General features: G+C 41.8%; 1 protein-coding gene across 1 annotated transcript in view; it reads right to left on the bottom strand.

Annotated features, from left to right (window-relative positions):
• STRIT1 (small transmembrane regulator of ion transport 1) overlaps positions 1-13,437 on the bottom strand; it is a 38,001-nt gene extending 24,564 nt beyond the window's left edge. Inside the window, exons 1-2 of the mRNA XM_045503197.1 lie at positions 13,351-13,437; positions 8,718-9,475 (exon numbers count right to left, since the gene is read on the bottom strand). The gene's annotated coding sequence lies outside the window, so the exon portion shown is untranslated. The remainder of the gene's footprint in view (positions 1-8,717; positions 9,476-13,350) is intronic.
• Between the last annotated feature and the right edge of the window lie 9 nt (positions 13,438-13,446).

Genomic DNA, 13,446 nt, shown 5'->3' with positions numbered 1-13,446 from the left:
GGCCCATCTTATACAAGAAGAATTAAGAGTTACAAATCCTTGTAATTTTTTGTAGTGACTTTCAAAGCATGGGCGGCGGGGGGGAGAAATTCTAAAACTTCCAATTCATTTTACAAAGCTAGAAAAACTTTCTAAAATATTATAATCAAAAACAGAACTAAGGTCAGCATTTCCAAAACTGACCCAGAAATCCCTCTTTCAAATGCACACTAATGAATCATGCACACACAAAAACGATTTTGTGATCAAATTATCTAGATAAGTGACACTCACTATGATATCCCTTTCTTGAAGACTCATAATACAGGATCTGAGAAGTTGTACAGTGAAGAAATCAATTTAACCAAAAATTTCCCCAATTGATTTGGCTGTAAGCAATTACTACCTTTTTGTGTCCCAAAACCTTTCCCAAAGCAAAGAAGGTACCAGATGCCAAAACAACGATGATCAACACCATTTGGAAAGATATAAGATTTCATCAGGACAGGAAACATAAGGTGATATCCCTTGCCCCAGCTATTAATAATGAATTTGTTATACCTCATAAGTTTGACAAATAGTTACATGATTCTCCATTTATACGCTTATATGTTTAATTCCTATTCAGATCTTTCAAAGGGCATTGTATTCCCTTAAATATCAGCATCTGTGCACTTTATTTTTTTACTTTTTCCCCCATCAGCTTTGAGAGACACAAGTGAAATTTGGAAGACCCCAAATTTGGAAATTTGGAAATAGCCCCAGAGAGAAAGGTTGAACAACCCAGTTAGAAAGAGTAAGAAACAGAACTTATTTTCTGAAACTTCTAACCAGAGGTCTCTTTAACTTTAACACCCAAGTAGAGACATGGATGGAATAGAACAGGCTTCCAAGACAGGTTATGGAAACCCAGTGTAATTCTTTTACCAGATTACTCTCTCAACTCTATAAATAGCATATGTGTCTCAGATGCCATTTGAACGTTAGGCTTTGCTTCACCCTGCCCATAGCCATGTCATCTCTCTGCCAACTCCAAGATGGCAGCATCACACTTTTACTGGAAATGTTTTCTATAGCCTGCATAGTGGATGCTAATGATACAGTGCTTCCCTGCCCCTGCCTGAACAACCCCATGATTTTCATAATATCAATCCATACAGACAGTGGTCATTTGATAAGGAAAAGCATCCATTCTGTAAACTGTATTGAGCTATGAACACCTTGAGCTTGAAAAAAAACCAAACTGAAAAATGTCAAATATTGCATCCCATGCATGAAAAATTGGGGAGCTTCAGCTTAAAATAAATTTTTAAATACACCTTGATTTTATTACTGAATAGACAGATTTTGTTTCATAAAAGATATTACAAAGTTTCAAATTCCTCTATTTCCTAGAGAAATAGAATTTATGTCATTTATTTATATATTTGATACATCTATCAATTGAAATTTCTAGGTGCCATTTTGATATAAAATCTATTTTGTTTCATTTGTTAATTTCTAAATCTGGCAAGAGATCATCATGACAAAAGCACAATACTTTCTTTAAGAGGCATATGTCAACAATCTCAGTTGAATATCTCTTGTGGCTTAGTTAAAAGGTGGACAAAAGTTACTAAGTTCAATTATGACTCCCCCAAAAAATCCTAAAAATGGATTTATAAAAATGGAATTTTCATGCAAGGTACAGGGCATGTGCATATAAACTGGTACAAAGTAGTACCAGTTTAGGCTATTTCTTTGAAATTTTCATTGTTACTTATGTGTGTGGTTTGAGTCACAACAGTGAAGAAATAAATCATAAGGAAAAAAATCCAGTTCTATGTGTGTTCAGCTGCACTAATTATTTCTTAAGAACAATATCAAGCATTTTAATTTTTCATTCTAATGAAGATGAAAAAAGCTAGTGGATAAATCATATAAAGACACTATTAAAAGAGGCCATGATTACCATACTGAACAATATTTTGTAATTTTTTAAAGACCATTCCAATATATCCAAAGAAGGAATGAGGTTTTAGAATATTTGCAATAAGTAAAAGAGTAATTTATTTTTTTATTTTAGAATTTTCTACTAGACACTAAAGTGAAAAATACAAATACTAAATTTTATGTGTTAATATTCCAGACAGTCAATATTAACTTTTCCAGAAGAGTTTATCTTACTAGGATTGAGCATGGACACTGAGGAAGCTCACACCATTAAATGGGAAAACAGTTCCCATTCAGTCTGTTTGCAGGGAAACAGACTGTGAGTCCGAGGTTAGCACCCAGGAGGCTTCCCTGGGAGCTCTGAGGAATGACATGGTGAGGTAAAAAAGAGATGTGGAACTGGGCAGAAGGCGAGGTTAAACTGTGATGCAGCTGTGATCAAGATCTCAGTCAGCCTCAGTGAATCCCGTAGGAGGCCATGGAGCTGGGATGGCCCTCAGGGCCATGCAAGCTTGAGACAAGGAGGCCAGGCCTTTGTGCCTCCACATCGACCGGATTTTGGACGTAGGCCACCCTAGGAAGGAGATGGAAACTGGGGCAAGGTCACGCCCTAAGGCTAAGAGCAATGCCTGGGGAAGGACTCAGCTGTGAACTGGCAGGCCGTGATCCTTGGGGCAGCTGGTGGACTGAAGGAGTCCTGGGCATTGCGTAAAGCCACTACCTGTCCCTGGTGTGGTGGACCGTTACCAATCAGCGATATTGAGCTGCAAGAATTCCTGACATTAGTAAAATGCAAAGAGAACTTCATTTCATGCTTGTCTACTCAGGTAAAATCCAAAGAGGAAAAATCACCAGGACAAAAAAAAAAAAAAAAAAAGCAAGCTGGAGTATAAGTTTGGTAAGAGCAGAAATAGATGTAATGTCATTCTGAGATCACTGACCTCTGCTGAAGTCTGATACTTATGTATTTAGATTCTATCCCCCACCACATGCACATACCATACACAGCATGATCCTTGAATCAAGAAAATTTCGTCTAGCAATAGCTCCTGGCCAGACAAGTGTGACATCACCCTGATGAGCAGACGTCAAGTGAAGAACTCTGCATGCCATTAGATACTCAGGCCCAAATTCAAAACATGTGCTCATAGGTAGGTAATATGAATGCACAGGGACATGGACTTAGCCAGGAACATTTTATTTCCCTCATTACAGTGTTTCGGCTGCTGAGGAAGTTCTGTTTCCAAACACCTAATCCCAATAAAATGTAAAATGTAAACTCTCTATTTCTTCTTCCTCAGTCTTCACTGCTTCTCAAAACTAGAATGGTTCGCACCAGCCACCCCACCAAATTCCCTGAAATTTTTTGCCAATTAACAAAATATAATACAAACAAATACATGTTGCCGTCAGTTACATTCACTAAAACCAACCTGAAAAGCAGAAAATCATTAATTATTTTTAAGTCAAATGTACAGAATATTAGAAATTGCATTGATTTTTTTAGTGGCACAGTTTGGGGTATAATACATGAAATCTGTCATGCATTTTTCCTCAACCAGAAGCCTACCTTTTTTTTCAAAGTTAATACACACAAATAGTTTCAGAATCATTTCTACACCTAAGATATATTGACTAAGCTATTATCTGTGAAGCATACAGTGGCAGAGCAGGAAAGGATCTTAGGTTGCCTAGTTTGACCTGTTTTACAGATAGGAAAGTGAGACCAGGAATGGGAAGACACTAACCAAAGGACATACAGCTAATTAGTAGCCACTGACACAAGGAAACCCAAATCTCAGAGCAGGGTTCCTTCTGCAATAATAGCTTCATTAACATTTCAGAAGTTTCAATGCGATCTTGTTTTCTACCATCACTGCAACCAGTTCACACTGAATCTAGTAGGGATTGTAGTTCCTAAAGTGGTAGGCAACACTAATGTTTAAATGTTTAAGCTACTTCAGTGTTTTGTGTGCAATCCAGCAAACTGTAGCCAGATTTTGTATCTCGGGTAAACCTGTTTATGTCTTTTGCCTGGCCCTCAAAGCTGGGAAATGTGGTCACTGAGTCACAAAATTCAAATGCATCTAATATAAGTTCTTTACCTCGGCCCTAGGCCCATGCAGGATAGCTAAGCCCACGAGTGTCCTGTGTTGACAGAGCTGGCGTCTCTAATAGCTTCCAGCAATGTTCTGCCTGGCAAGAGGTTTCCAACTTGAGAGGACGCATGGCCTACAGCCAGCACCGATCATATAGCATGAAAAAATTAAAACCAGAATATAGTTTCAAAATCTGTAAGGCATTTTGAATGCCTGGCTTAACCGTGCACTGCCATTTTCATTCTAGCCTTCATACTTTATTCAGAACAGGATTTTGTGTGAGAATGTTTCAAGAGACTACAGAGGGAAAAAAACTCCATCACCACACATCTTCCCATACCTTTAAGCTTCTCTTAGCCATTTTTTCCCTTTTATTCTAGGTCTTTCAAGACAACAGAGAAAAAGAAAAAAACAATACACTTCTGCTGAGCATATTTTATATATCACTGGTGGCAGATTAGCTCATTCCGTGCTCGTGAAGCTAAGGTTAAAAGTTCACCTGCAACAAGAGCTAATGACCTGCACTCTGACTTATGGCCCTAGACAGTGTTCCAGAACCTCATTACTTCTCTAATAAAAGATAGTAGGAAAAGCTGATACATGAGTGAATGGCCTCCTCACAGGACTGGAAAATATCTTCAATGACACATCCTCCCCTGGAGGGCAGTATCACCATTCTTACATAAAAAGAGCAGAGGTGCTGACGTTTTTAAGAAACAAATTGCCTTCCAGGCCTCACCCTGAATGCTGGGGATGCAGTAATGAAGAAGTTAGGCGCAGTCCCTGCCTTCTCAAAACTGTATTCTGAATTCTGCTTCTTCCAGGAGGCCTGTTGGAAAAGTTCACCTAACTCTGATTCCTTCTCGGAGCTTCTTCAGCAGGCAGGGTCTACAACTCAATGTTACAGGAATATTGGACTGGCACTGGCATTCTGCTTACTTCACTATCATTCATTCCTACAATGCTGTTAGTGTCATTTCCCTGGCTAGATTACACAATCTTTGATATCAAGAACCATTGCTTTTTATTCTCTATCTTGCTTGATACAAGCAAGATACAATTGATACAACTGATATTAATTAGCTGTCGCCTTTTTTGTCTCTGTTAAGCAGCTGAAAAAAATTACAGTTACGGAAAACTGAGTGATTTCAGACAAAGTTTGGACTGATAATTCATTTCCTTGAAAATTACCTTTCAAAACTTAGAGAATAATCTAATATTGATCCACATAATATGCAAAGCCTAGACATAAACTTATAAGTAATATATTCATACATGAACGTTAATACATAGTCTCTGTATAATATCAAGTAAAAAATAAATTATTAACACTTTATAAGCATAGGAAAGAAAATAAATATAGACACCAAAATACTAAGTGAAACCATATGAAATCGTGGCTTGTGTTGCTTAAGAATGTTCAGCTTCCAGCAAGTCTGTGGTTAAACCTGTTATTAATCATGTTTGGTTCTCAATGTGGACTTTATAAGTGAATTAAAATGCTCTTCATATGTTAGGGTATCTCTATTACTTTTCTGTTTTCCTCCAGTGAACATTTACAGTAAAATTAGAAAAACAATTTAAAAATTATTCTGATTTATTGACCATACTAGTAAAGGATCCTTTTTTAAAAATCTATGAAAAGACGGCCCTGTCACGGGAAGTCTGGCATCTGTTTTCCTGAGTCTTGGTCAATCCAGCTCAGCGCTCCTTGAGAAGGCAGCTCTTTAGTGTCTAACACCCTCTAGTGAGCAGATCGCAAACCCTCGGTTCATTCTTGTAATTACGCTTGAAAACAGAGGGTCCCTATCCAGCATGGTTACTAACAGTTTTTAATTGCAGAGAATTGCAAACATGCCTTACTAAATGAGCTCAGTTTTTGTTTTTTCAGACCATGTGAGTTCAATATTTCTACTCTTAATGGGTCCAGTTCTTATTTGACTTTCAGACTCAGAGCACAGTACCACAACATTTAGGGCATCAGGGTGAGCTACATAATCCATGACATTTCTAACTTCAGTGCAACCCATCTCTATTACCTACTGCACTTGCTGCAGGGATAATGCCCACATGACTGACAGGAAGAACCACATCTGTAGCCAATACAGGAGGGCTGGTGGGGATTATTAAATACCACATGATGGGGCTGCGCTCCTGAGCCAAACATGGCTTTGCATAGTTGGTTTTTATTCAGAAACTGGATAAATGTCATCTATACACTTTCAATTTGCCTTCTGTTGCACTCGTACTGTGGGTTTACGTTAATTGTGAAAACTCTCATTCTATGCATCAGATAAATGAACATCTAAATATATGTACTCATTTATAATTTGTACTTCACTCACTTCCTAAATTTATTAACCATTGCATTCTGAGGTTGAATTTCTTCTTGAAAAAAAAAAAACTTTATTTGAGAGACAGAGAGAGAGAGAGGCAGAGAGAGAGGGAGAGAGAGAATCCCCAAGGCTCCGTGCTGTCAGCGAAAGGCCCGACGCGGGGCTGGAACGTGTGAACTGTGAGATCATGACCTAAGCTGAAACCAAGAGTCCCACGCTTAACCAACTGAGCCACCCAGGCACCCCAATGAGGTTGAATTACTTCTGATGGAGACTTTTTGGCACATCTACAGGATAACTTCTTTCTTCCCCAGGAATGTCCCAACCCATGGGTTGACACACTCTCACTTCCCTTTACACTGGGAGGTTTTGTTCTTTGTGAGCTACAAGCCTCAGGCTGAAACCCAGCTCCCATCTCCTGCTTTCATTGGTTCAACAAGTATTTAATATTAAAAGTAAGTCACATGGTGTTTTTTGTGATGTGCAGGATAGAAAGATGATTTTTTTTGTTTTGAAAGTTGAAAATTGCCCCAGAACAGATGATAAGCCAGAGGAGTTCTTATCTGTATGTAGCACCTCTAAGTAAGGCAGAATGTGACAAGTGGCCCCCGTGAAAGGTACAGATAATGGTGGGTCATGAGGGGGGAGTAGGGTCATCACAGATAGCTTCAGGGAGGACGTGGCCCTAGCACTGAAATGATGACCCAACTCAAACTCTTTCTTGGGCCCGCTCCCGCCCCACCCTCCTCTGCCCCAGTCTCTCCTCTTCCAAGTGTTGGCTACTTTTCTTGCCTGTCACCTGTTAGAACTAAGTCATGGCTGAGGATTGGTCAGATGCCAAGGGGGAGGTGGGCCTGGGAAAAGGGAAAAAGAACAAAAAAGTCAGGACCCAGGAGAAGAGAAAGGCAGAATGTGTCCCGCAGAGACCGATAAAGGTCTCACGCTTCAGGACTCAGGGCAACAAAAACCTACTACACGTCCCCTATTTAACATGCAGCTTGATGCAGGCCCGGGGGCAAGGGCATCGTGTAAGTAAAGCACACCTATGCCAGCACACGTAAGCGCTTAGAGCTCCAGGTAAGTACGTCCCCTCCATCTGCCCAGCCACAGCCATAGCACCGGAAGGAAGAGTTTCTTCCACTCCCGTGATAGCCAAGGGCCATCCAGCCCAGAGACAACACTGTCCTCAAGTTATCCCAGCAAATTGGAGGCTCTGAGTTCAGGTTCGCTTGGTTTGGGTCATCCTGTTTCATATATGTTGAAAAAGCAAGAAAAGACCCATCCTTCTTATAATAGGGAATAGGATGCACTTTTTCTTCAATGTCCTTAATAATCTCCTGCTATAAGTAATGGACAGGGTGGAATAGATCCGGGGAAGGGTCCTTCAGGGACACAGACCCACCTTACATCCACACAGAAGGATGAGAAAGGATGAATAAAGTTAGTGATTTACACTGTGTTAAGGATAAGTAAACAGATGCTTCCAGACGGTTTGTCCTAACAGTAGGAGGCATGTGTTAGTCTGTGAGTAGCTCGGGTCTCCACCTCACAGAGGACACCACGGGCTCACGTGTGCCCAGCGCACACACAGCTTCAGTCCCGGGACGCCGAGCCTGCTTCTCTTTCAGCTTCGCTCTCCCACCAAACAACTGGGAGAGGAGCGTTCTCTCTGAGCTCAAGGATCAGAACCATTCACTATAGAAGCTTCCACTTTGCCCCCAGAAGTGAAGGCAGCTGAGCATGAATACGTGTCTGGAGAGACGAAATTTGGAGATACCCGGCTGGAATCCACGCCTCCTCATTCCCACAACTCTGCATCCACATGTCTCCAGGTGGCACCTGGCTTTTAGCCTGGGGCCGGGGGGGGGGGGGGGATAGGAGTTCCAGCATTATTAGCCATATAAACTGTTTTACGGGGGAAGCTTTGGTATACTACAGCAGTTTGGATTTAGTGCAGCACTGACTCCAGCAGATGGCAATGAAGAACTTCAAATTCCTCCGTATGGGTAAGGAATCCACTTCATGCTTTTAAATAATTACAACAGTTTTTGTTCTGATACAGCCAATGTTTAGGTACAAAAAGAAAATAAGAATGACATTTATTTTTTCCCTTTTTGTCTGAAACAAAGTCTAAAACCTAAGTTTATTAATTCATCTGACTCAAAGTATGTTATGTTGTGGCTCTGAACAAGGCACAGCAGAGGCTCTGTGGGAGGATATTGAGATGAACGGGACATGATGCCCCATCAGATAAAAACCCGATGGCTCTGGTCTGTCCGTGCAAGGACATTCACAAATAGTTCAACAACCAGATCTTGGAGATAAGTTTAACAAGACCTACTTACTTCTGACTCTAAATATGAAGACTTACTGAAATCATGAAGGCAGCTGGACCAGATCAGCAATCCCCAGATCTGGCTGATGTTTTTCAAGTTCTTCTTCCAGGTATTCTGATTTACTGGGCCTGCATAAGGACGGCGATGGATGTATTTTTAAGCTCCCCAGGAGAATCTGATAAATGCGATGTCAGATGTGGGATCTTCTTGCCACCAGATGACCTTTGATGTCCCTTCCAAATACTAAAGGCCCTCATTACTGTGAAAGACAGTCGAGGCAAAGGAACCGGCTCCTGCTGGGCCACTTGTCTGCTCAGCTGAGCCAGAGCTGAGAGTTCTGAGAGTTTTAATAGCAATCCATTTGGAAAGAGAGATGGGCCTTTTATTCTGCATATGGATCTCACAATGTGTATTGTAACCAAACGTGGTTATCAATATGCCATTAATGCCATTTCCAAAAAAAGAGCCACTATTTCAGTCTTTCAGAAAGCAGCAGATGTAGTGAATACATTTTTGAAGAAACATGTCAACATTTGTGATTACTGAGCAGAAACCGACATGATGCATGATATTGCTAATCTGCTTTACTTGAAAGCAACTGGAGCATGAGCGTTAGCATATATTCCTTTTTCAGGGAGCCAATTTAACTAAAAGCCAAACAGACAGTACAAAGCTTTGTAACTTAGAAATAGTTATTAAAACTGTCAAGGGCAACACACTTAAGGATGAAAGTAAACTGCAGCTGACGTGTTCTTGTTACTTGCTCATATCCATATTTCCCTTGGATCCATGCCTGTCAATTCAAAATTAGTAAGCTCCAATGAGTAATTTATTTTATTTTGATGGAAGTGTCTGAGATTCTTTGGGGAGGGGGTGGAGATATCTATTTCTGAAATAAAAATAATGCACCCCTGCTGATTATTAGCAGATATACATATACATTTAAATTTACATTACATAAATTTCATCTTACATATAAATCTCCCAAGCATCCACTCCAGGAATAGGCTATATTTATAAGGATCTTAGAATAAGGGTCTTCAGCTCCAATGTTTTTCTTCCAGTTCCTGTAACCATCACCATCAGTGCCATTCTTTTGATATTTACCATCTATTCCCGATTTGTGACAATGCGTCATTCTGGTCCTCCTCTTTGCAGGAGGGGGTCATGATGTGATAGATGGAGTCCACTGGGTCTGTGGACCCACCAAATAAGATTTACCTTGTTCCTGAATTCATAATTGGGACTGGCATGCTTAATCAATGCTTTTGTCAGTAGTTATAACACAAGTTGGGGCCTCAACTTGTGAGATAAGGGGTATCATGGTGGGGAAAGGCAAACTGAAGCTTCTGAAAATGCCCACCACCAACTTTTAAAAAATATCAGGTCCAAGGGGTGGGGAGATGGCAGGAATCAATGCTACCCTTAAGGACCTAAAGGATGAAGGATGGTCGTTAAAATTTAAAAAAAAAAAAAAGGGGTGCCTGGGTGGCTTAGTTGGTTAAGTGTCCAACTTCGGTTCAGGTCATGATCTCACAGTTTGTGAGTTTGAGCCCCACATCAGGCTCTGTGCTGACAGCTCAGAGCCTGGAGCCTGCTTCAGATTCTGTGTCTCCCTGTCTCTCTCTACCCCTCCCCTGCTTCTGTTCTGTGTGTGTGTGTGTGTGTGTGTGTGTGTGTCTCAAAAATAAATAAATATTAAAAAAATTTTTTTTTTTTTTTAAAAGGGATGCAGGATGGTGGTACCCACCAGATCTTCATTTCATTCTCCTGTCTGGCCCATGGAGAAACAAACAGGCTCTAGAGTGGAATATTGAAAACTCAACTAAAGAATAGCCCAATTGCAGCCACTATGCCAGATGTGGTATTTTTCTGGCCATTGATTTGACATATCTTCTTTTCTAATCAGAGAAGTTCAGGGGCACCTTGGTGGCTCAGTCAGTTGAGTGTCTGGCTCAGGTAATGATCTCATAATTCGTGAATTGAAGCCTCTTATCAGGCTTGTTGCTGTAGGTGCAGAACCAGCTTGGGATCCTCTGTCCCCCTCTCCCTCCTCCCCCTCCCCAACTCATGCTTTCTCTCAAAATTGAATAAACATTTGTTAAAGAAAAGGAGATCAGAAACAGTTTCCATTCACATGGAATAGGCAGGACTGTACAAACCCCGAGCCATGTCAACTCTCCTTCCACTGGTAACAATATACTAAGAAGTGTGGACTATGTGGATATCCCACAAAGAATCACACTGATGCATTACGTATATAACATTATGCTAATTGGCCAGGACGAGTTGAGAAGTCTAGCGTGCCGGAGGCTTTGGAAAGACTCATGTGCTCCAGAAGGTAAAAGATAAGCCTTACAAAGATTCAAGAGACTTCATCAATAAAAATCCTGGAGTCGAGTGGCAAGAGGCATGCCAGTAAATCCTCTCCAAAGGAAAAGACAAATTATTATATCTTACACCTTCAACCTTGAAAACGTTAGCTCAGCGCATTGAGGTTCTACAGGCGGCATGTGCCACACCTGGGAATATGCTTCAGTCTCCATAGTGGGTGACACAAAGTCCACCAGCCTTAAGTGGGACCCAGAGAAGAGAAGAGCTCTACAGCAGGTCTCGGTTCTGGTGCACAAGGAGTCCTGTCACCTGGGCCTGTGAACCGGCAGACCCTATAGCGTGAGAGATAGTAGCTGTGGGAAGAGACGCCGTGTGGAGTGTGTAGTAAACCCCAGTGGAGGATGACCACACAGGCCCTGGGCGTCTTGCACACGGCCATGTCCCATGCAGGAAAGAATTCAAGGCCTCTTGAAAAACACCTTCTCGGGGCTCCTGGGTGGCTCAGTCGGTTAAGCGTCTGACTTCGGCACAGGTCATGATCTCACAGTTCATGGGTTCGAGCCCTGCGTCTGGGCAGCTCAGAGCCTGGAGCCTGCTTTGGATTCTGTGTTTCCCTCTCTCTCTGCCCCTCCCCCATTCATGCTCTGTCTCTCAAAAATAAGTAAAAGTTAAAAAAAAAAAAATTAAAGAAAAACACCTTCTCATTTGCTCCTGGGCTATGTGTGAGGTCGAGTGGTTGGCCATGGAACACCACCAGAGCAATCATGCATCCAGAACTGCTCATCATGAGCGTGGGCCTATTATCAGACCCACCAAGTCATAGTGTCCAGTGAGCCCAGCAGCAATTCATCACAAGATGGAAATAGTATGTCTGGGATCCCAAACGAGCAAGATCAAAGGGCACAAGCAAGTCGTGTGAGCCGGTAGCTCAGACCCCCTTGTCAACCACGTTGTCGTTTTGTCAACCCAAAGCCACAGCCATATGGGGGATCCCTTACGAGCAGCTGACCGTGGTTTGGGGATGGGTTGGCTCAGTAGGTGGTACAAGCTGAAAATGGATGGCGGCTGTTTTAGCCTCACTCATATGTGGCAAAAAAAAAATGGTTTCAGGTCCTCTGAATGCTTACATCAGGACCAGAAAATGATCTGGCCCGTGGAAATTAAAGACCAACAACATCTGACCCACCCTGAAAGGATTTATTTTCCAACTGATTGATACCCAGGATACTATTACTGTCATAGGTATTCAATATCCTGCAGATACTTTTTCATGGTAACTGACAACCTGAAAGCCAGCCAGCTGAGCTACCTACCCTCAAACTAATTGCAAATGATGCTTTTCAGAGTCCCAGATCCCTTCAGTGTCCAATATCATCATCTTCACCTGCTGAGGGTATAAGGCTTTGATATCAGGTCACCTTATATCAGAATACAAAACAGGTTTTGCCAGAAGCCCACGGGCAGGATGCAGACACGTCCCTGGGAATTTCACAGGAACAAATTCAAAGCTTTTCCCATACTAATTTATATTAAGACCAAGGAGACCTAGCTGCCACATACAATAGACCTAAAATAAAAAGTCCAGTTCTTTAAAAAGTGGCAAACTGGGATGCCTGGGTGGCTCAGTCGGTTGAGCATCCGACTTCAGCTCGGGTCATGATCTCGCGGTCTGTGAGTTCGAGCCCTGTTTCGGGCTCTGTGCTGACAGCTCAGAGCCTGGAGCCTACTTTGGTTTCTGTGTGTGTCTCTCTCTCTGCCCCTCCCCTGCTCATGCTCGGTCTCGGTCTCTCTCTCTCTCTCTCTGTCAAAAATAAACATTAAAAAAATTTTTTTTTTAAGTGGCAAGCAATTAGACTTTATTCCTTCTTGTAAAACTTATTCAGAAAAGGCAGTACATTTTATATATGGGAAAACATGCATACTCATTTTAATTATACCATATTCAGGAATCCCGCCCGGTGCCTCCTTTTGCACCATCCCAGGAACCTAATTAGCTTTCTGGTTATGACTTCATCTTGCTGCCACACTTGGAATGACCACCATTCAAACACAATCATACTGACATGTAACATGCTGCACTGTGACATGGTCAGTGCCATGCGGCAGCGCTTTCTGCCAAGTCTGACATGTGCTGCCTCCTCTGGCTGACTGGTATCTGAACCTGACAGAGGCTGTACAAAACCTTTCTGCTACCTGTTCAGGAGGCAGTGCATGCCAGGGGGCCAAATCATTCTGCTTTCTTAATCCTGTATTCCCTTAGCTTATGGAAAGAAACAGGAGAGTCTTCCCGACCTGGACCTGGGCAAAACTGTCAACCATTCAAGAGAAACTTACAGCCAAAAAGAAGTATGGCATGGAATTCCTCTGGACTAACCTTCACATTTTGCAAACTGAAGACCCATGCTCTAAGTAGTGGATGAGGCTTTGACA

Source organism: Leopardus geoffroyi, chromosome C2 (assembly GCF_018350155.1).
Source record: "Leopardus geoffroyi isolate Oge1 chromosome C2, O.geoffroyi_Oge1_pat1.0, whole genome shotgun sequence".
Taxonomy (NCBI): Eukaryota; Metazoa; Chordata; class Mammalia; order Carnivora; family Felidae; genus Leopardus; species Leopardus geoffroyi.
Note: the sequence above shows the minus strand (reverse complement) of the source record. Positions and strands in the feature narration are given on the sequence as shown.